This window comes from Megalobrama amblycephala, linkage group LG8 (genome assembly GCF_018812025.1).
Source record: "Megalobrama amblycephala isolate DHTTF-2021 linkage group LG8, ASM1881202v1, whole genome shotgun sequence".
NCBI classification, from domain to species: domain Eukaryota; kingdom Metazoa; phylum Chordata; class Actinopteri; order Cypriniformes; family Xenocyprididae; genus Megalobrama; species Megalobrama amblycephala.
Window position 1 is genome coordinate 16,166,857 of NC_063051.1, and position 24,898 is coordinate 16,191,754.

The window sequence follows — 24,898 nt, forward strand, 5'->3', positions numbered from 1 at the left end:
TATATATATATATATATATATATATATATATATATATATATATATATATATGTATGTATGTACACACACACACAAAACTTTGGGCTCAGAAAGGGAAAAAGGGTAAAGCATCAGATGATGTGGAACATGTTTCAGTCCTGCCTAAGAATGGTAAAAAGGGGACTTGTAAAGACTAAAAGTGATGGAGGAGATAGACAGCCCTCATGTGGGGCCAGCGGTTGCAGTGGATATGTATATCTGCTGATAAGACTTTCAGTTCAGAAACAGTATTTACTGAACCTTTTAGATACACATCAGCCACAGAGAAACAGCTCCGGCATTCATTATTCCGTGTGAATCTTCCCTCATTTACCCAGGATGCCATCAGCTTTATTTCGCCTCCAAATACCCTCATCCACACATTGCACAGCTGTGTTTGGATGACAAACCAGACAAAGTTGCTGTTGATGTAGAAACTGGATGGTAACAAATGTCTGCCTTTGTTGGGTCTGGAGCAAGACCTCCCAGAGCCGAGAAAGCAACAAAATTAAAGACATAACTGGGATCAAAAATAAAGGCAGACGCTATTCTGAGGAAAGGTTATCAACATCTCAAATGTTATAATGTGCATTTTGTGAACCAGGTAACTTTCAAATATGTGCTAATGTGTTTTTCCATTCATTTCTTCCATATGGATTTCAAAAAAGTCTTTGTTAAAGCGTTATAAGCCACAAACCATGATTTATTGCTAAATACGCATATGTATTCAAATATTTAGAAATATTGAGAGCGTAGAGAGATCGACTCGATTATGTAATTTGCAATGTTTCATGGGATTGGGCAGAGCTAACAAGATCTTTTGGCACGTTTGCTTGTTTCAACCAGGTTTCGACTGATTGGTGAAATTTTCTGTACAGCATCATGGGTGATGTAGTTTTTAACAATGAATTCTGCTTTTGAACACATTTTAAAAACCAAGTTCAAATAATGCATGCTAATGGCTTCAACAGAAGCAAATACTACGATTAACAACCTCGTAGCTCACAGTAGAGCTGTCTTTAAAGGTCTACAAGTTATCATTAAAAGTTAATTTCTCTATGAAGAAATGGAATGTGTTTTTACTTCTGGAATCCGACTATTGCAGTCTATGGCAATAAAAGAAAAATCCAACAATAATTTCTTAATGATAATAAAACTGTTTTGCTTTACTTTTTATTCTTTTAACAAACATTATAAATATGTGAATTAATTTTGCTAAAGTATTTTTTTTTATTTGAATATTTAAATAAATATTATTTTGTTATTTTCAGCAAAAAGACTGATATTTTCTTGGTCTTGGTGAAATGACACAAAATTCCACTAGAATGTCATCATGATTTTGTTCTTTAGATTTCAGTTTTGGTGCAATGTTTTTTTGTATGTAGTTACAACAAAGAAAAAGACTTTGAAGCTCTGAACTGACAGTGAGGGTTTGAGCTTTTATTTTTACATTAGGATTTAAACCATTAAGTAATTTAAAAAATGTAGAATCTTTTCACAAATGTAATGCTTGACAAATGTAAATTTGGACACTGGTGGTCCTGCTTTACACACTATGAAACTACAGAACAGAAAACAGCAACAATGTATGAAAGCGTCTTTTTCCTCGTGTGTAAAACTGCAAGGAAACACACACCGGTTTTCTTCTTTTGACACTGAAATGCACAGACATTACACAAGGCATACCAATACGGATTAGAGAAAGGACGAGATTAGAGCTCATCAAAGCTGACTGGAAAGGCTCAGACATTCAGGGTAGACTTACGGCAACAAGACACATTTCATTTAGCTCTATTATTTGTTCTCTGATCAGTTTTCTGTTTCAGGCAACATGGGTGAAAGCACCGCACTTCAAAAGGCAATTACTGCGCTAGGAACAAATGTGTTGCTGCTAACTTAGACACATTTGCAATACCCAGCTATAGCTTTGTAAATAATGCTATTAATCCAAAAGCCCCCATTGCTTTTAGCTATTCCTTTGATTATTTGGTTAATATTGGGTGACACATTTTTCATATAATGTACAGACAATTTAGGCAAAACCGTGACACATAAACAACTTGGTTTAAATTCTCTATTAAAGTGGCGGATGTGTTAGTTAGGGTTGTGGCCTAATGGATAGCCGCATGATGATATGATGCTCCTTTTTTCTCCCTCTCTCTCTGTCTGAATCTATAAAATTACCCAAAAACACATAAAAAATGCAAATCATAAATACTATAACTTCAAATGCACCTCTATGATAAACATTGATTTTCAAATTTCAAAATTTGAAAATTAAAGTTAGTTTTGCTGGAATGAAATGTCTGGGTGGTACAACTGACCTATAATAAAGAAGAAAAAAGTCCCATTAAAACCAATGAAATTCTTAAAAAAAAAAAAACTATATATATATATATATATATATATATATATATACAAATGTGTGCTAAACTTTTTCATTTCTTAGGGGGAGAAAAATAAGAAAAAAATCTGTCAAATTATATTTGACAAATTCTGCCAAAAAAAAAAAAAAAAAAATCTGTCATGTAGTAATTATAATTTAATAAATCTCATGAAGACCCTCATGACTGTGTCATCACCTTAAAATATAACAAACAACAACAAACTTGAAAAAAATACATATAAAAACATTAAGAACATTTTTACCTGGTTACGCCACATCAATTTATGCTTTAGTTGAAAATGGTACAAGTTTGTCAAAACCATGAATACACAGTATATTTTTAATATATATTTTTTTAATTTTCTCTTTTTCTGACACTCTTGAATACTCTTTGTCTTAGCTGGGTTCAGGTCTGTTTTCTCTCTCTGTCACTATTTTCTTCTGAATAAAAGTAAAAAAGGTCAAGAATAGAATGTAGGGGCATATATTAAAGTGCCCCTATTATGGATTTTTGAAAATTACCTTTCATGTAGTGTGTAACATAGCTCTAAATGAATGAAAACATCCTGCAAAGTTTTAAATCTGAAAGTGCACCGTATATAAAGTTATTGTCTCTCAAAAGAGTCGACTCTGAGTCAATTAAACGAATCCCAAGCCGTTTCATTGTGACGTCACAACGAAACATTAGCATATTACCCGGCCACTTATTGTGCGTGCAGACGCCAGGGAAAATGCATTTTTTCAACAATACCACATCACAAACCACATCTTTTGTTGTGTTCCCGTCATTTTACTGACTGCTTCTCAAACCTCGGGGAGTTTAACGCAGGATTCACAAAACGCTTGCTCTTAAAATATGTCCAGTTTATTTGGACCAGCTAGCTCCTCTGAATCTCAACCTGTAAGTATGATTAATAATTGATGTTTATATTTTCTAGTGATCGTTCAAAATTCGTAGTTTTGTATGTTACGTTGTGTAATGTACACCTCTGTATGTCTCCTGCAAAACCGGCTAACTCACGTTTCAGATGTGGGTCCAATATTGTCTAAAAAATGTGTCGCAGCTTATCTGTCTTATTACTTAGAGTATGATCAAGGATGGAGCACGAATTTTGTTTACAAAGTTTAATGCATTATCAGCTATTCACCTTTGTTCTCGGCTAACATGGGAGTTTACAACATGGGAGTTTACAACATAGCTGTGGGCCTGGTTCACTTACATAACTGTAAAACAAACTGTTTTTTCCTCTGCGTTTTTATTATTACAGTAGTAAACTATGGACCTCTATCGGGATTGTAATAGGATGTTAAAGGGTTATTTCACCCAAAAATGAAAATTCTGTCATTTATTACTTACCCTCATGCCGTTCCACACCCGTAAGACCTTCGTTAATCTTCAGAACACAAATTAAGATATTTTAGTTGAAATCCGATAGCTCCGTGAGGCCTCCATAGGGTACAATGACACTTCCTCTCTCAAGATCCATAAAGGTACTAAAAACATATTTAAATCAGTTCATGTGAGTACAGTGGTTCAATATTAATAATATAAAGCAACGAGAATATTTTTTGAGTGCCAAAAAAAAAAACTAAATAACGACTTATTTTGTGTAATGGTCGATTTCAAAACACTGCTTCATGAAGCATCGGAGCATAAATGAATCAGTGTGTCGAATCTGCTGTTCGGAGCTGCCGTAGGCAGTTTGACACGCGATCTGAATCATGATTCGACACACTGATTCATTTATGCTCCGATGCTTCATGACGCAGTGTTTTGAAATCGGCCATCACTAAATAAGTCGTTATTTTGTTTTTTTTTGGCGCTCCAAAAATATTCTCGTTGATTCTAAGTAACTTTTTTTACCTTCATAAAAAGTTTTCTAAGTCCTTACGATGATTAATTGACTTGTAGTGGTGTGTTTGAGGCGAGCACTAATCTTACTGAGTTCCGCTTTAAGATGCTAGTCCGCGCTAACTTGAAGTATTCTCTCTGTGAACAGTAAACACCCATTGTAATGTCAAACAATGATATAACGTTAGCCGTTTTTCTTTGTTAATAGTCATGACGAAAAAGTCTGTACACATCTGTCCTAAATGTTTCTCTAATGTTTAGAGGTTTTCAACTACGCTTGGTATTCTGACAGTTCCCACAGGTGCACCTACATAAAGTATAACAGTGACGCTACTGTCACGTCTTATAAATAACACAAACTAAGGTGACACTTACCATATAGAAACGTCCTACTCCAGTCGTGATTGCGATCAGTTTCTGGTTGATCGACTATTTCAGACGTTTCATCGTCGGACTCGGACTCGAATTAATAAGGTACAATCGATGCTATCTTTTCTATCCATACATACAATGTCTTGCGAATTGATATAGCTGTCATTCAGTTATGGCAATTGGCGCGCAGCGCGCGCAGTAGACCAATCACAAAGGATTGGGCCATCTGGCCATCTGACCAATCAGAGCAATGTAGGCTCACGGAAAGGAGGGGTTTAGAGAGACTGATTCTTCAAACTGCTTCTAATGAATCGTTTACCAATCTTTGGTGAACTGAGGTGAAATTAAATGTATATTATGAGAAAACGAAAGTGTTTTTTGACTTTGCATGGAACGTCTCTCACAAGGAACGTCATGGCAGTGATTGACAAACCAGAGGGCCAATCCGCGCACGTCTCTCACAAGGAACGTCACGGCAGTGATTGACAAACCAGAGGGCCAATCCGCGCACGTCTCTCACAAGGAACGTCATGGCAGTGATTGACAAACCAGAGGGCCAATCCGCGCACGTCTCTCACAAGGAACGTCATGGCAGTGATTGACAAACCAGAGGGCCAATCCGCGCACGTCTCTCACAAGGAACGTCATGGCAGTGATTGACAAACCAGAGGGCCAATCCGCGCACGTCTCTCACAAGGAACGTCATGGCAGTGATTGACAAACCAGAGGGCCAATCCGCGCACGTCTCTCACAAGGAACGTCATGGCAGTGATTGACAAGCCAGAGGGCCAATCCGCGCACGTCTCTCACAAGGAACGTCACGGCAGTGATTGACAAACCAGAGGGCCAATCATCGCGTAAACGATTGGCTGATGTTTTTTGCACAGATGATGTAAATTAATATTATTCCTTTTAGTGCACCTAATAAATAGTCTTTTATCAGTTAATAAAGACAGTTTCAAGTAATATTGCAAAAATGTATCAAACAAAACATCCTCTTTAGCACCTTTAAGTTTTTGTATCTTAAAAAAAAAATCTAAATGCATACAGGTTTTTGTGCAGCTTTTAGTGTGATATCTAGTCAATGACATGTAGAAATTTTATAATATCCCCGTTTTCTAATTACAATAGCCTTTCCAACCATATTTTAACTAATTTACAAAGACAAAGAAAATTTGGCAAGAGATTTGACCAACTGTACCAGATTCAATTGCTCAAATACAAGGTCTGAAAACACCCATGACATCAAACTGTCATTTTCAGTAGTTAATACATTTGAAGCTTTAACATCCCAGTAATTCCAACTTGGCTCCACTGTGAGCAACCTTGAAAATACCAATAGGATCCAATATAAACAGGACATTTTCTATTGGCCTGTGCACTGCTCAAAAGCCCAGGGCACGAGTCAAGTTAGTCAAGTATTTGCACTATTCACTGACATGTTCTATTTTAAATTGAAGTCATTCTCACAGTGAATAGCTCATTTTAAAATCTCAAAGCAATATAAAAGAACAGGATTAGGGTTAACTTTAAGCAAAACCACACTTCACCTACAAACCACACATCTATCTCGGCATTCAACTTTTGAGTCCATTCTTTCTGGAAAAATGCATGCTGATCTTTGTGGCAGTATGCTCTATGGCTGTACTGTGTGTTTGACCCCGTGTGAAGACTCGCTGCAGTTCTGTGTGTAATGAGAGAGTGTTGGAGATGACTAGGAACAGGGCAAAACAGCAAGGCTAACGCTCCCTCTGTGAGGTGCTGCAGACAGCAGAGCTCCCCCACAGGGCTAATTACAGAGCTACTGATTTCCCACTGTGAGGACACGGCCTGTCGGACCCCCATAAAAGTAGCAGAGCAGTAATCAAAACTGCTGTATCTCTCACTCTCTCTCTCTTCCTCACACACAGAATAAACAGCACATATAGTGTAACAGACACACACAAGATGTGTTCAGTTTTCACCGGTAACAGAATGACTGCAGGGGAGACCGGGGTGATTGTAACATGGGTTTGCTGTGACAATGCTTGCTCCACAAAAAGAGATAAGCTAAAGGCCTGTTCACACTAACACGAAAGTTCAGTCAGATTTTCGCATGAGATTTGTCTGTCCAGACCAATGTGTAATAAAAAACAGAAGACAGCTGAAATGTTAGAGGTGTTTAAAATGCAGATTCACTCTCTGACAGAATGCTGTTAACAGTTTGGGTTACCATTGATTTCAGTACATTGTATCTAACTAAAAAAAAAAATAAAAAATAAATAAATAAATAAACATTTCTCAAAATATTGATAAGCTATGATGTTAAAACTCTCCCCAACCCTTTCAGGTTTAATATTGCCTTTAGGTATTATGTAGTCTCGTGTAGTCAAACCTTCAGACCTACGGCGGAAGGTCTGGCCTCCATAGCAGCTTTCATTTGGCAACGACAGCCCAGAGGCCGTCTGACTGACATGTAAAGCAACCAATCACAGTTCATTTTGTTCAGAGTCATGTTTAGGGCCATGAAAATGTAACATCGATGTCCCTAACAGACCGGTGTGTAAAACTCTTGGACATATTTTAAAGAATCTATGCCACATTTTGAAAATCACTAATTGTAACAGTTGTAAACACGATGGCTTTCTTCTTCCATGAGGGGGTTTGGCATCACAGCGGCTTTGTTTCCAGGTGGACCGTTAAAGAATGCGGCACAAATGTCTCCCGGAAATCCTGTAGAATTCACCTAATTAAACGACGAATTTCAAAACTCCTGAAGTGTTTCCAATTTTGTGCATCATATTCATCAGACGTTCAGCCAACCAGTTCAGTTCAGTAGGTGTGACGTCTGAGGGTAAGACTAGGTATTATGTAGAATTATGGTATAAGATTCTATTGATACATTTTAATGACACCAGCTCTTTGACAAAAGTATAAATACCTTGGTTACCCTGGGGCACAAAGCACTATGTAACTTTACGTTTCTGCCGCCCGCTTGTCAAACAGTATTTACATTTTTTTAAACAGACATTCAGATTTTTGTATTCATTATGGTGTCTGTCAAATAACACCAAATACGTATAACACCAAATAAGCACAGATACAAGAGAGCTGGTACCGGATTCTTCCTCTACTATTTACTTTCGCATAGCAAAATGTGAGCATTCTGTTCTGTTTGTCAACTTTATTTGCAGTGGAAAAGAGATTAAACACTTTAAAAAAAAAAAAAATCTGTTGCATTGACGTCATTGAACAGACATAACAGCCGTTCATTCAAATTTAAAAAATGAAAACCCAAAATTTCGTAACAAATATTTGTTTTTATGTGAACAGGCCTTAAAGGGATAGTTCACCCAAAAATTAAAATTATCCCATGATTTACTCACCCTCAAGCCATCCTAGTGTATATGACTTTCTTCTTTCAGACGAACACAATCCTAGATTTATTACTAAAAAATTCTTGGCTTTACCAAGCTTTATAATGGTAGTGAACAGAGGGTTGTTTTGAAACTAGGGATGTCCAGATCCGATCAGGTGATCGGAAATCGGGCCCGATCACGTGGTTTCAGACTCGATCGGAATCAGACGTTACCTCCCGATCAGGACTCGGATATATATATGTATATATATATATATATTCTCATTATTTTTTAACACATCTATAGTTATGCGGTGGCACAGAGTTAGACACTTTTGACTCCACACAGAAACAGCAACGCGTGCGGCATGACATCACTTTGTTGCAGAGACGCTATTGGTTAAATGCCGGCCGGCAAAGTAGAACACAGAAGCAGCTTGAAGCGGAAAGCGCGAGTATGTAGCTGCGTTCACGTCACCTCGTATTTACCGGAATCTTGAAATGACAACACGTGACGTTATATTCGGAGCTGTTCACGTCCTTTTGGTCCTTGAAATGATGTTTTATAAACGTAGTTCAGGAGGAACAAGTCAAATAAGATACCCAATCATTACAACATCTTAATCATTACCTCATCTCAACCAGCTGTCAACAATCTGTAATCAACGTATCTACCCAATCGGCATGAGTTCAGGCCTGTATATAATCACAGTCAAACTCACCCAAGGATCCTCGACAGTTTCCAGAATTTGGTCCCGCCCTAAGTTCCTAACATGTCCGAAGTCGCGTCCGATGAAGAATCTTTCATCCTCGAGGAATCTTTGCCACAATCCTCTGGCCTTAAGAAAAATTTTTCTCCAATCCAACGGCATTATTTCAGAGGGGCGTCAGCCCAAACAAACGGGTCCCTGCATGCCAAAACGCCGAGGCCTGTCACCACGTCCGAATCATCCGCGATATCCTTCTGTGTATTTCCATACTCTGGCCCATTCAATCATTACTGTCATAGAAAAATGACAATAAGGCAACCGAGCACCAAGCTCGAGTCTCGGGCAATGCCGCCTCTTCCCGCGACGGAACGGGCCTTCTTCCAGCGTCAGGCCGCCGCAGCAGGCCTTCAGTAAGCCCGGAGCCGCGCCGCAGTGCAGATCCAGTTCCCAGCCGGCTCACATTCTCCACTCCATCGGCTCAACCCCGCAAGAAGCACAGTTTAAATCCTTCTCGTCTTCTTTCCTGAATTTTCAGTCATTCCATCTGGATCAATGTTGATCGGGGGATTGTTTCTGTGACTTGCCGTTATAAATTACTGTGCCGCTTCCTTGTGGTTAAACACGCAAACAGTGGCTCATATATCACGTTCAGTTCACACGCTGAATCACTATGAAACTCGGAACTTACTGTCATCGCTGTTCTGCGATTTATCAACAAATCGCTTGGAAACTTAAAGTAATAGTATGCATTTCTGTAACTTCAACCCACAGCTTCACTATTGAGACGAGGCACAGACTGGTAGGACAAATTCTTAAAATCGTTCTTTTGCTGATGCATTTAAATAAATTTTACCGTTCCTATTCATCTGTATGTTCATCTATATTTAGAACTAGCAGAAATCTGTAAGTAACGTAACGAACCATAGACAAATAACCAGTGAATAAACTGTTATGTTGTATGTTCCTACGCAGTTTGAGAAAGCATGGAATTTGATTTGAGTAATTTGAGTACCAGGTCTGGATAAGTATTGGGAAATAGAACTAAAAAGTAAACAAATTTAATTAAAAAACTATGCAAAGCTCTCTTTTTACAAGCTAGTCTCTTTTTATCTTTACTAAATGAAGGTGCACGTGACTCAAACCAGCAACAGTTAAAAGAACAAACGATCATCTAAATCAGTCTGTAGCCTACTTTGCTGTTTGATGATCATTCAACATCAATCAATGACAGTACAAACTGTAAACGACAGTATGGTATCAAACAATCGTGCCAGAGGTGAATATATGCAGGTTATAAAGCATTTTAGGCTTATTAATAAAAATTAATAATCGATTTCTCAGCCTTGCACAGTTTCGCTGAACTCAGACTGAATTATGGGCTTTAACTTAAATACAGTTAATTTCTAGGCCTCACCACATAAGGAAAAATAGGATATTTTTATTTGTTTCCATCTTCATAGATGGTCCAAACTGTTCTAAACAGGAACTACTATCTTTGCTCAGCTATCTTCATGATGCGCATAATCCCGCAGGTCGCTTTTTCATCTCCTCTCTCTTGCTTCTTCGATTCATGTACTAGAAGACAGGCGTCAGGCCGCAGTGAAGGCCGCTCCCTCCGCCTAGCCACACACCGCAGTTTCCCAGGTGCCACACCACATACAGCTCTCTTCGCCCTCTTGGCGAATGCCTTCCCTCCTAGCGTGAGGATGCCTCCGCTAGCAGAGCAAGCTCCGCTGTTTCAGCCATTTCATCCCACCGTCTCTTACCCTATCCATTGTCTGTGGCCTGTAGATGTTAGCGTGAGGATGCCTCCGCTGATAGCGCAGGCCCGGTCATCAGTCTCAAACTCTCTTTTTGTCTTTGGTCTACAGCTCAACCACAGACCTTAGCGTGAGGCTGCCTCCGCTAGTGGCGCAGGCCCAGATCCCATATTTTACTCCCCAGTTTCCCTCTTTTCTACACTTTTTGTTCCTCCCCAGGCTCCAGGGACTGACCCAAGCGTGAGGTTGCCTCCGCTAGCGGCGCAGGCCCAGAGGCCTTATTGGACTCCCAGCTTCCCTCTTTTCTACACTTCTTGTTCCTCCCCAGGCTCCAGGGACTGACCCAAGCGTGAGGTTGCCTCCGCTAGCGGCGCAGGCCCAGAGGCCTTATTGGACTCCCAGCTTCCCTCTTTTCTACACTTCTTGTTCCTCCCCAGGCTCCAGGGACTGACCCAAGCGTGAGGTTGCCTCCGTTAGCGGCGCAGGCCCAGAGGCCTTATTGGACTCCCAGCTTCCCTCTTTTCTACACTTCTTGTTCCTCCCTAGGTTCCAGGGGCCAGCCCGAGCATGAGGCTGCCTCTGCAAGTGGCCTCGGTCCCAGCCGTTCCTCCAGCCTGCCTTTCCTGATATTCTCTTCTCAACATTACTTTATTTATATCATGTAAACAGCATTAAGAACCTCCAAGCTCCCAGCAGACCACTTTTCCAGTCATTCGTTCCCCATAGGAGCAACAACCACAGCTGCTCAATAAGGCCTTTCCCAGCATCAGATTCAAACACTTGGTCACTGGTCATAAGAAGCTTTTAAGAACTACATCAAACTGTTTCCACATTAAAGAAGCCTAACAAACGCTTATCAGCTAGGTTTTCAGCTCCAGCTCATATTCTCACACATACCCACAAGCCATATCAAACTCAACTAATACCATCATTCCAATAAAATGGGAATGATATCATTGCCAGTGCAGCGATGTCGCCTCGGCTCCCGCAGGAGCTCAATTCTTCTGGCCCTTCTCTCCACTGCCACAGCAGTGATGTCCCCTCGGCTCCCGCAGATCAGTTCTTCTGGCTAATTTCTCCACTGCCGCAGCAGTGATGTCACCCCCGTTCCCGCAGGAGCCCAGCTCTTCCTAAACTCGGCCTCATCCAATGTTGCAAGAAATCTCCCGGTCTTCAAACTAACCCTCTAAACAGATGATTCAAACCACCCAGTCAAATCCGTCAAACTTCTATCTGACACCATGAGTATTGAGCTCCGATAAGAACCTCAGAAACAGTATACATTTTCTATTCTCGTTCAACTATGGCTGGGCTTATCCGTCCGATCGCTGTGAGTATTGAACTCTCGTCGGACTGCGCGAGAGCCCTCCCAGTCGAAAATAGCTAAACGTTTTGCGTTTATGCCATCAGGGGCTTACCCGTCCAATCACAGCGAGTATTGAACTCCCGTCGGACGTTGCTAGAGCGCTTACCAATCTAAAATAATTAAACGTTTACCTCACTGCCAGCAGGGGCTTACCCGTCCGATTGCTGCGAGTATTGAACTCCCGTCGGATGCCACAAGAGCCCTTACCAAACATTAACCCCTCTGCCAGCGGGGGGGCTTACCCGTCCGATCGCAGCGAGTATTGAACTCCCGTCGGACGCCGCTAGAACCCTCCCAATCTAAAATAACTAAACATTCACCCCATGCCAACAGGGGCTTACCCGTCCGATCGCAGTGAGTATTGAACTCCCGTCGGATGCCGCAAGAGCCCCCCAATTACTAAACGTCCTCCCCACCGTCAGCTGGGGCTTACCCGTCTGATCGCAGTGAGTATTGAACTCCCGTCGGACACCTAAAGGGGCCCCCTCAGCTGAAGCTACCCTTCTAGTCGCCGCAAGTAACGAACTCCCGTCGGATGCCATTCCTTCTCAGTGTTCTGGCTGGTGGGGTTTTACCCATCCGATCGCTGCGAGTATTGAACTCCCGTCGGATGCTGCAGATGCCCCCAGCCAAAACATCTAAACCTTATCTTAGTTTGCTGGTCAAAGAGGTTTATATTCATCGGTTCGCTGTGAGTACTGAACTCCCATCAGATAGAACCCTCCCGATCCGGCAGACAGCTTTCTCCTTGCAAACATCAGCCTTATTTCTATATTTTTGGGGGGTTACAGTTCCCGGCTGCTGTCCATAGCCAATATTTTGCATTTTTGGGGGGTACTCTGTGTTCGGGCCGATTACCGAGCTCGGAGCCCTCTCCCCGGACAGCACGCCAAATACGTTTACCAATTAATTTACCTGACTTATTTGTAAGTGTGAACTCGTGAAATGATGTTTTATAAACGTAGTTCAGGAGGAACAAGTCAAATAAGATACCCAATCATTACAACATCTTAATCATTACCTCATCTCAACCAGCTGTCAACAATCTGTAATCAACGTATCTACCCAATCGGCATGAGTTCAGGCCTGTATATAATCACAGTCAAACTCACCCAAGGATCCTCGACAGTTTCCAGAATCCCTCCACCACCCCGTCTCCTCACACTCTCTGGATTACTTCATATAATCTAAAAGGAGGGGGGGGGTACTCTGTGTTCGGGCCGATTACCGAGCTCGGAGCCCTCTCCCCGGACAGCACGCCAAATACGTTTACCAATTAATTTACCTGACTTATTTGTAAGTGTGAACTCGTGAACTGGGAATTATGCGTTTCCATGGCAGCACTGTCAACGCCTAAATGAATCTACAGCTGTCAGGTGGTACAGCGCGGCCACGTGGTATATCTGGGAGCTTTCAGAAAACTCCCAGCTTACAAGCTGTAATTACGAGCTCTACGAGGACGTGAACGCTTTTTACAAGCTAGAATCTCGTAACTACAGGAATTACGAGGCCACGTGAACGCACCTTGTCTGCGGTCTGGAGTAGGCCAGTAGGGTGACCACCTGGCTATTGATCTGTTGCAGGACAGTGTGACTTTGCGGGACAAATCGGGACACGTGAGACAGATAAATTTACTACTATTACCCAATGTAAATAGTGATTTACACTTGTTGGCAAACTTGGCATATGCGCCGATTAATGTTTCTGTCGGTGGGTTCTACATTGTTGCACTTATGGCAACATTAAATCCTGGAGAGAAGAAAATTCTAGATTCTCGCACATGCAAGAGGACAAAGTTTGAGCGCGCAGATGTAATATCTGAGGAAGAGCGCGGGCGCGTCCTGTGAGCGGAGAGATTGCTCGCGCATTTGATGCGCTCGTGATACAATAATGCGCTCTCGACATTCTTCATTATAATAACGCCATAGAACCCGCATTGAACTATAAACGCGAGTAGAAAGTCGTGTCTGAACGTCGCGATTTTGTGTTCGTTAAAACAAATGGAGAAAATCTAATTTTTCCTTAGGTGCAGCTCGACCATTTCTGTGTGTGGTACTTGATCGCTGCCGTTCGTTGGAAATATTTGCCATTAGAATGGATGATTACATGCTTTAAATCATCGATTTAGGCAGCTTTGAGCAGCTTTTGAGGTTCTTATCTAGTATGTGAGATGAAATCCTTGCTGGTGTAGTTGTGTTTACTGACTTTGATGAGGCCCGCTCTTATCCCTTTGCGCTGTCCACTCAGTTGATGTCCACTCTCTATGATTGCATTGGTTGGTTATTTTCACAGCTAGAATATGACGGCTGCACAAATAGATTTTTAAATGCCAGTCACAGTTTTTAGTATATTTCTTACTGTTGTATTGTAATTTCAGGTATGAAAAAAATAATTACAGACATAAATTAAATGCGGGACACTACTTAAGTCTTGCGGGACGCGGGACAAAGCTCCCAATTTCGGGAGTGTTCCGCAAAATGCGGGGCGGTAGTCTGGAGAATAAGGTGAATTAAATAAAAAATAAGGAACATCCTTTCACTCTTTATTCTTTATTTTTTTTTTTTTTTTATTATGTATTATAGAAGTATCGGATCGGGACTTGGTATCGGTAGATACTCAAAATCAAATGACTCAGACTCGGACTCAAGGGCAAAAAAACCTGATCGGTACATCCCTATTTGAAACCCGAAATAAATGCATCCATCCATCATAAATATAATCCATATGGATCCAGGTGATAATAAAGGCCTTCTAAAGCATAGCGATGGGTTTTTGTAAGAAAAATATCCATATTTAAAACTTAAAAGTAAGATAATTAGCTAACGCCAGACCACAGTAGGCATACTGCGCAAGTCAACTTGTGCCAAATGAGTAACCTCTGAATCGATATGTAGGATGTAGGAGAAGCGTAAGCTTAGGCGCCTCTCGTGGTTTAAACAAAATGGCTGGGCAACAAACTCAAGCTCCTCTTCTCTTATATCAAAATCCTCTGAAAGTTCTCTTAAAATATCTTGTTTTAGGCTTCTAATTTGTGACCGGTGTTTTGTTTTGCTTTATCCTCTGCTCTTCCGCGTTCATCATTACATCATGCGTCCGGTCAGGGGTTACTCTTCCACCGCAAATCGATGCGTGTGCGGCCATCTGCCGGAAGCTAGTTATTTTACTAGACCTCAGCTAGTGTTCTATGGGTGTATTGGAACAATGAAGCAGAGAATACTGAAGTTTACAATCAAACATTTTCAGTTCCCCATTGACTTCCAATAAGATTTTTTTTTTTTTTTAATACAATGGAAGTCAATGGGAACTGAAACTGTTTGGTTACCATTCATAACCATATCATGGTTAACATTCTTCAAAATATATTCTTTTGTGTTCCACAGAAAAAAGAAAAAAAAAATCATACAGGTTTGGAATGACATGAGGGTGAGTAGATGATGACAATTTGCATTTTTGGGTGGCAGATCCCTTCAAGATCACTGATTTTAATATGATTACAGACTGAGCAGACTGATGTAGGTACCTTGGTCTTAATATTTGACAATATTATCTATGATCTATAGATAACCTTTGGGATTAAAACTCCAACTTATTCTTAGCCACCCAACAGAAATTGCACTATTCTATTCAAACACAATATTGCAACTATTCATGAAGTAAACAAAAACATTTTTATCAAAATTCAAACTGAATAGGGACTGAGATTGTTTGGCTTTTATCACCGAACAGCTCATTCCACTAAATGCCCTTTCAGCACAGCTATGAGTCGTCTCATCGCTATGAGGTCACTAAGGAAGCTCCCACCAGTGTGCCGGATCCAGTCGGAGCGTTGTCTATTGACATATTTCCTTCAAGAACACAGGGCCAGGGCAAAGTAAACATCGGCCTGCAAGGCATGCGCTTGCACTGATGCTCAGATGGGCCGATTTCTCATATCAGATTTCTCCAACATATTTCTGTGGCTGCCTAGACTAAGCAGGAGTCCACGTTAGGAACAGATAACAAGTGTCTTTCACACAGCACCGACACGTACCAGGGCGCTTATCTCTGCACCTCCTCACATGCCAGTGCAACCAGGACAGGGAGGAGATTGTTACATTTGGTGATTTGTTTTTGCTTCTCGAAGCAGATAAAAATGTGCATAACTCTGTGGAATCCTGGTAGAACCCGTCTCCAGCTCTAAATGTACAGATGCTAGTACTAACATTAAAAAATATACTCTATAACTCTTCTAGGGATAGTTCAACCAAAATTCAACATTCTGTCATTATTTATTTACTCACCCTCAGGCAATTCCAAAACTGTATGACTTACTTTCATGCTTTCTTCTCCTGAACACAAAAGAAGGAATTTTGATAACCAAACAGTTTTGGTTCGCATTAACTTCCACTGCATGGTCAAAAATAGATGGTTACACTATATTTTAAAGTGCCCCGATTATGCCTTTTTTAAGGTTCCTAATATTGTTTTGGGAGTCTCCTACAACAGGTTTACATGCATGCAAGGTCAAAAAACACTTTAGTTTTCTAATAATATATTTTTAATTTCACCTCAGTTCACCAAAGATTGGTAAACGATTCATTTGAAGCAGTTCAATGAATCAGTCTCTCTAAACCCCTCCTTTCTGTGAGCCTACACTGCTCTGATTGGTCAGATGGCCCAATCCTTTGTGATTGGTCTACTGCGCGCACCGTGCGCCCACTGCCATAACTGAATGACAGCTATCAATTCGCAAGACATTGTATTCAATGTATGGACACATTGGACAGAAAAGACAGCATCGATTTTGCGCCATATCAATTCGAGTCCGAGTCCGACGATGAAACTGAAGTAGTCTGAAGTAGTCGATCAACCAGAAACTGATTCGCATTCACAACTGGAGTACAACGGTTCTATATGGTAAGTTATATGATGAAAAAATAGCAGCGTCACTGTTATACTTTATGTACATGTAGGTGCACCTGTGGGAACTGTATCAGAATGTCAAGCGAAGCTTAAAACCTCTAACATAAGATAAGTATTTAGGCCAGATGTGTACACAGACTTTTTCATCATAACTAATAAGAAAAATGGCTATATCATTGTTTGACATTACCATGAATGTTTACTGTTTACATGGAGAATACTTCAACTAGTTAGCTTGGACTAGCACCTTAATAGGACCCACATCTGAATAGCAGAACTACAGAAACGTGAGTTAGCCGGTTAGCAGGAGACAGACTAGGGTGTACGTTACACATCATAACATACAAAACTTAAGATCACTAGAAAATATAAACATCAATTATTAATCATACTTACAGATTGAGATTCACAGGAGCTAGCTGGTCCAAATAAACTGGGCATTGATCCTTATTTTAAGACCAAACATTTTGTGAATCCTGCGTTAAACTCCCGAGGTTTGAGAAGCAGTCAGTAAAATGACGGGAACACAACAAAAGATTGTACTGATGTGGTATTGTTGAAAAAATTTATTTTCCCTGGCATCTGTGCACGCAATAAGTGAGCAGGCAATATGCTAATATTTCGTTGTGACGTCAACAGCTTGGGATTTGGTTTACAAACGATTCATTTAATTGACCCAGAGTCGACTCTTACTTTTGAGAGACAACTATATGGGGTACTTTCAGATTTAAAACTTTGCAGGATGTTTTCATTCACTTAGAGCTACGTTACACACTACATGAAAGGTAATTAAAAAAAAAAAAAAAAAAAAAAAAAAAATCCATAACAGGGGCACTTTAAGGTGTCTTTATTACAGTATACTTAGACATTTAAGTACCGAATAATATTCATTAAATAAATATAGGGTTAGTTGCCTGCAATTATGCATAATTTATTGTTATTACTATAGTAACTACATGTAACATACATAACAAGGACACTGTAAAATAAAGTGTAATCTCAAAATATCAAAAATAATAAAGAGGAACAGTATTAGTAAAACACTCTAATCTTTGTTTACAACTTCAAAAAGTCATTTTTTTACAATACATAAAATAAAGTCATACAGTTTTGGAACAACATGAGCGTGAGTAAATGAAATTTATATCATTTTTGGATGAATTATCCCTTCAAATGTTAAAGTTTTTCTTTGGACTAATAAATGTTTGAAAATTCAATTAAAATGTAATTCTTGCACCCCCCCAAAAAAGAATGTAAGAAATTTCTAGCATTGGATTCAAGGATGTTTTTAATAGAGAAGAAAAAAAAGAAAGTCATTAGAAATACCTTCAAATGAACAAAAGGGTACAATTCTTCCACACCGCTTACAACCATTACCGACAGAGCTCATGTAGACCTCTGGGCTTGATCTCCAGAGACATCTGCTTTGCCCCCTAAGACCCGACATCCTGTCATCCAAAGCAACTGAACCTCCCTTTCATTCTCTCATCTGTAATGGCAGCAATTAAAATATAAGGTAAACTTTTCAGCAGCCTTTCATGGTACTGAAAGACATTGTGTTGCAAATGGGGAGTAATGTATTCATCCCTAGGTAAACATCCCTGCCATGTCCTTTCTGCAGAACAGAGGAGAACAAAATGAAAGTGATAATTTCTCCCCCTCTGAGAATTCGCCTCTTTAATTCTGACAGTAAACTCGTGGCTGTTACGGGGTGTTAAGTAGGATTTAAAACTTGTCAGACAAGACATGTTTGAAATTGCTTTAAATAAGAGTACTGTGTTGCTGTCAACCAGAGGCTTAGAGGAACATACTCTCACAATTGAGGCACTCATCTAAGCTCAAAGAACCATGCCCCTGCTCTGCTTCTACTCCTTCCTGCATGTGTCCTGCCTCATAACACTGTGATCCAGCCCCTCCTGGTGGTGACATGTGCAGTGACACTATCCAGTCAGATGGCCACCCACAAAACCTCAAATGTGGAGGCCCATGGAGAAAATCTGTTGCATCGAATAAAACTTTAATATTCTAAACACTGTATGCCTGTTTACTGCAAATTAAAAAAGACAATTGAGCTTGAAGATTTTGAAATATAAATGTTGATGCTGGAATCGAGATTTATTCATCTAAGATTCATCCATTTTAGATTCATTTTATACACCTATACAAAAAATAAATAAATCTGTGGACATAAAACATGACTAAGCGTGTGTCCTTGATTCAGATGTTGGAGAAGTTAATAGGTTATTTTACCTCCTTAAGTCTCTATTCCAGTAGTAAAAAGAAAATATGTAAATTGTATCAGCAAATAACACTGAATGCCAAAGGACTGGATGTTGTAAAATCTGCGATCAGGGCCCGACAGTGGAGACTTAATTAATGAGCGCATTACTGTAGCAATTAGCCCATCATAATTAGAAATGAGGGCACATCCAAATATTTCTGTCTTTGTATTACGAATGACTGGTAAACAATATCTGACATATTTAGATAATTAAGCCGGGTAAAAAGAGGTCTCGAGTCACCAGGGCAAATACACACAGTTTAGTGTCGAGACCGTGGTGAGTCTTCATAATACAGCGGTTCTCAATGTGAAATACTGCTATTATGAAGAAAGGTTACGTGAATAAAAGTGGCTATGATTAAGGAAACAATCTTTGAAAAAAAAAAAAGAAAAGAAAAGAAAAACCTAGTCTGTGCCAAGCTCTTGAATGTACTTAAATGTGCTCAAACGTTTATAACATTTTCAATAAGTGTACATTTAATGACTTCAATTCAATTGAAATTCAATTAAACAGTAAAACATTTTCCATAGACCATGAATACATGTGAGTGTACACAACTTAATCATTTTAAAGAAATCTAAAAATTTAAAAATTATTTTTTTTATAAATATCATTACTGATTCAAAGTTTCTGAGGAGTCACACCACATGACATTTTACAACATGAACTAAACTTGTCATAAAAAAAAATAAAATAATCTAATTATCTGATATTTTAAGACACTTATTGACCTTGATATGCAGTCATGAGGTTTTGCAGGGGTTCTTTCTACTATATAATTTCCTGTTTTCTTTAGGGTTTTTTTCCCCTGGATGTTGGTTGCACCATAGCCTTGATTTTGTACCGACACAAAAAACTAATTCATTTACAGAAATTAAAATTATTTATTCAACTCAATGTATTTGTGAATAGCAACTTGTGACTTTAAGATATAGTCCAAAAAAAAAATCACTTGCAATGAATGCCATTAAGCAATACTTGTATAAACCAATACATTTAACATTCAAGCATCCTACTGAGCCTTGATTTATCAACATTGCTTTGTATTTTGTTTCGAGACAGAATACAAGAAACCAAGCCCATTGAGTATAACATGGGTGGGGGGTTCTTGGTAGTCACACCATTTGTCATTATGTGTCCGAGGCACTCAATGGGCAACCGAGCACATTTACAGCTGGTTCTTCAGCATGTTGCCAGGTTTCTGGGAAGTAAAAAGGGAAAAAAATGGTAGATAAAACATGGGCGAGAACAGAGTTGGATGATGACGTTAAGAACTAAACCTCTGAAGCACCTTGTCCACGATCTGGCAACCACTCTTGGCGTGGCGAGTCTTTATCGTACAAAGGGATTAGATCGCCCAGTCTAAGAGCCTCCAAGTTATTAGCACCTTCTTATACAAAGTATAACAGCAATCCTAAAGACATTGATTGCAGGGAACAGTTCAAATATGATTTCCTTATAGCTATTAATATGTATGCCTTAAATAGAAGCACACCGCTAAGCAGCTTATGATATTATGAAAAGAATGTTCCCTCAGGGACATAATATGCCAACAGTGACAGTAAGGAGAGATTCGTATTTACCCAGATTGGCTGTACTTACGTCAAGCATTCTCCGAGCTTGTGGGAGGGAACACGGGGCAGTGGCAACAGCTCGGTTTCGATAAGCACTTACCGTGAATAAAAGACAAGCATGAAAGTGAGGTTTAGCCTCTTTAAAGATTCCTCACCAAATGTAGAGGCAGATAGGGCAGGTGCCTTTGGTTCCGGACGTGATTAGCCGTCTGTGGCTCACTGTTCCTGCAGAAACGAGACACTGCAGAGACATTGTCCAAGCTTGTCCAGGTGGGGGACCTGTCATCCCAAACCAGGGCTTAACAGAGCGCCGCTTCGAGCAAGAGATTAGGACCCGAGAATTTAGATTCTTCTCTTTTTTCAATGCATGCTTAATCCAAAGAACTGTTTTTTTTCCCCTCTTTCCTTTTCTCTCAGTTGCTCTCTCTCTCTGACATTCTAGACTCACTTCATGTCATTCTGTTTTAATAATTTCTTTGCTTTATTTTTATCTCCCAATGTTATTCAGATTTTCTTTTTTCCCCAGATGAGCCGGGTTTGATTTGTTCTTCATTATGCAGTTTTTCAAGGATAAAAAGGAAGGCTTTCATTGGGTTTTTCTTGGGATTGACTGGCACGGCTGTGGTCTTGACGGATAAATACACAACAGCAGATCTTCCGTTGCTAGAATGAGCAAGATATACGACTGCTGAGCCATAAAAATTCCCAGACACATTCTGAATCTCTATGAAAACACTCTAGTCACTATACTGTAGTATATTAGATGCTATACTGCTGGAAACGACTAAAGCCCGGGATACACTGCAAGATTTTAGCAGTCCTATAAGATCATTACAAATCACACTGTGCGACATGGATCTATTAAACTTGGGTACGACATGCATGCAGACTGTATGATGATGACACTTATTGACGCATAGGCTACGATGCAAGTTTCTATAGAAGAATAAAACGTCATCAGCATGCGCTAGTGGTAAACAAAAACATGGTGAATCATACTTTGGCAGTTGTAGTTTTTATGTGTGCTGGAAAAAACAAGGAAGCGGCGAAAGAAAAAGGGAAAAGAGCTTGAGGTAAGCAGTTTTAAGTTTTAGCGCCATGTCGCATTGATCTCATGTCGCATTTTTATTGGCTGGTCAGTAGCTGTAAGGTCGTGGCAGCAAACACATTTGATCATGTTGAATTTCTGACACTGTCAGAAAACTATCGTAGGCTATCTTTGGTCGCAAGTCCGGGAAAACAGCCGTCTCTCACTGTACGACATAGGACCACCGATTAAGAGCCACGATCACAGAAAACGCCACGATTGTTTCACGATGGCAATCTTTCATCTGGGACAGTCAAAAATCGTGCAGTGTATCCCGGCCTTTAAGCACTACAAAGAGTTGCTCTGTTATTGAGGTTGTTGGCCTTGAGTATGACCTCTGATTACAACTCATTTACAAACCCGATTCCAAAAAAGTTGGGACGCTGTACAAATTGTGAATAAAAAAGGAATGCAATAATTTACAAATCTCATAAACTTATTTTATTCACAATAGAATATAGATAACATATCAAATGTTGAAAGTGAGACATTTTGAAATGTCATGCCAAATATTGGCTCATTTTGGATTTCATGAGAGCTACACATTCCCAAAAAATTGGGACAGGTAGCAATAAGAGGCTGGAAAAGTTAAATGTACATATAAGGAACAGCTGGAGGACCAATTTGCAACTTATTAGGTCAATTGGTAACATGATTGGGTATAAAAAGAGCCTCTCAGAGTGGAAGTGTCTCTCAAGATGGGCAGAGGATCACCAATTCCCCCAATGCTGTGGCGAAAAATAGTGGAGCAATATCAGAAAGGAGTTTCTCAGAGAAAAATTGATAATATCATCCAAAGACTCAGAGAATCTGGAACAATCTCTGTGCGTAAGGGTCAAGGCCGGAAAACCATACTGGATGCCCGTGATCTTCGGGCCCTTAGACGGCACTGCATCACATACAGGAATGCTACTGTAATGGAAATCGCAACATGGGCTCAGGAATACTTCCAGAAAACATTGTCGGTGAACACAATCCACTGTGCCATTCGCCGTTGCCGGCTAAAACTCTATAGGTCAAAAAAGAAGCCATATCTAAACATGATCCAGAAGCGCAGGCGTTTTCTCTGGGCTAAGGCTCATTTAAAATGGACTGTGGCAAAGTGGAAAACTGTTCTGTTGTCAGACGAATCAAAATTTGAAGTTCTTTTTGGAAAACTGGGACGCCATGTCATCCGGACTAAAGAGGACAAGGACAACCCAAGTTGTTATCAGCGCTCAGTTCAGAAGCCTGCATCTCTGATGGTATTGGGTTGCGTGAGTGCGTGTGGCATGGGCAGCTTACACATCTGGAAAGGCACCATCAATGCTGAAAGGTATATCCAAGTTCTAGAACAACATATGCTCCCATCCAGATGTCGTCTCTTTCAGGGAAGACCTTGCATTTTCCAACATGACAATGCCAGACCACATACTGCATCAATTACAACATCATGGCTGCGTAGAAGTAGTATCCGGGTACTGAAATGGCCAGCCTGCAGTCCAGATCTTTCACCCATAAAAAACATTTGGCGCCTCATAAAGAGGAAGATGTCACAAAGAAGACCTAAGACAGTTGAGCAACTAGAAGCCTGTATTAGACAAGAATGGGACAACATTCCTATTCCTAAACTTGAGCAACTTGTCTCCTCAGTCCCCAGACGTTTGCAGACTGTTATAAAAAGAAAAGGGGATGCCACACAGTGGTAAACATGGCCTTGTCCCAACTTTTTTGAGATGTGTTGATGCCATGAAATTTAAAATCAACTTATTTTTCCCTTAAAATGATACATTTTCTCAGTTTAAACATTTGATTTACGGTTACGTTCACACACAGTACGGTTATTTATGAATGTGACAACTGCATTCTCGGAATATTCGCGCTGTGTGAACAGAACAGGACTGAACAACTAGTTGTCCATCACGTCATACAGTGCGAGAGAGCCGGTGTTTTGTGTGTGGCTTCGCTTTCAGTAACTTACAGCGACAGAGATATGAGGTGTGCGTCATCTTAAGGTGTTAGATCCAGTCACTTTTCTCCACCAGAGCGGCCAGTTTTGCGTTTCTTTTTCATATTCAAATGCCGTGTCATGCGCGAGATATCGCCAAAAGACGTGACACGTGAGTGCAACGGTTAAACACTCTGGCTATCGTGTGTTTACATGCTGCTGTTGGTTAATGAAGTTTGAATGGATACACTTGCGGTTCTATTGGTCTCTTGTCATGTCAAGTTTTATGGACGTCACCATCTTTAATATTATGTTGGTCACTGTCGTTATGGTTACTAGTAAGAGAATATGGGCTTGACTTGTTGCACGTTCATACAGACAGTGTTCCAGACACTACTGTAAGCTGCTGTGTGAACGGGACATTTCGAGACTCACACCTGTAAGTAAATGCGGTTGTCAATCCCAAAAACTGACAGTGTTAACGTGGCTTTTGATGCCAAGTATTGTGAAATATGATGATTTCCTTTGCATCTCCACTTTCTAAAATGTAAAGGCAGAGCTAAAAAGACTAAACAATTACACAATTGTTTACAAAATTAAATAATTTGGCTTTTATATTGTCATATATATATATATATTGTCTTATATATTTCTTTATTGTACTAAAGAAAATTGCAAACATTTCTGAAAAATATTGACCTTTAAGTTTATGATTTTTGACTAGTCTTTGGAAAGATAAACTACATTCAAAAAAGAAATATTCCAATTGGTGAATTAAATATTATATATTAAATATTACATTCACCAAATTTGAAAGTCTATTTTGAATGTTTCTAGTTTAACTTTATAAAGATCTCAATTAAACCTATTTAATTAATATCTTAATTGCACTAGGACTGCCATAATAATGCATTTGTAGAACTGAAAGCTTAAATTCACAGTTCACAGAGTAAGATCATTAACAAAACAGCACTGTAAAATAAATGTACAAATTTAAAAATTTAAAATTTAAAAAACAAATGTAGTGAACGCTGTTCGGCGCTTCCGTGTTCTATGCCAGAACACAGACTCATTATTGGCTGGCTCCTGCGTCATCATCACACGCATGCATCGTGCTGCTCACGTGTACAGCATTGGCCAATACTGAAGAGGAAGCGCTGAACTGCATTCACTACATCAGCTGCATATGACAGTTCAAACTGTTAAATAAAGTCATTGTTTGCTGACATGGAGAATATGTCGTGTCTTTCCATAGGATCAGAGCACCAATGGAAAAACACAACATATTCTCCATTCATTTTAAATAATAATAAAAAACTATTGCA

The 24,898-nt window shown here is 39.8% G+C and overlaps 1 long non-coding RNA gene across 1 annotated transcript; it reads right to left on the reverse strand.

Annotated features, from left to right (window-relative positions):
* Positions 1-1,437: 1,437 nt before the first annotated feature.
* On the reverse strand, positions 1,438-3,814 carry LOC125273275. The gene is made up of 2 exons (XR_007186034.1): positions 3,762-3,814; positions 1,438-2,190 (listed from the first exon to the last, which is right to left on the reverse strand). It is a non-coding gene; the product is annotated as an uncharacterized LOC125273275 (long non-coding RNA).
* Between the last annotated feature and the right edge of the window lie 21,084 nt (positions 3,815-24,898).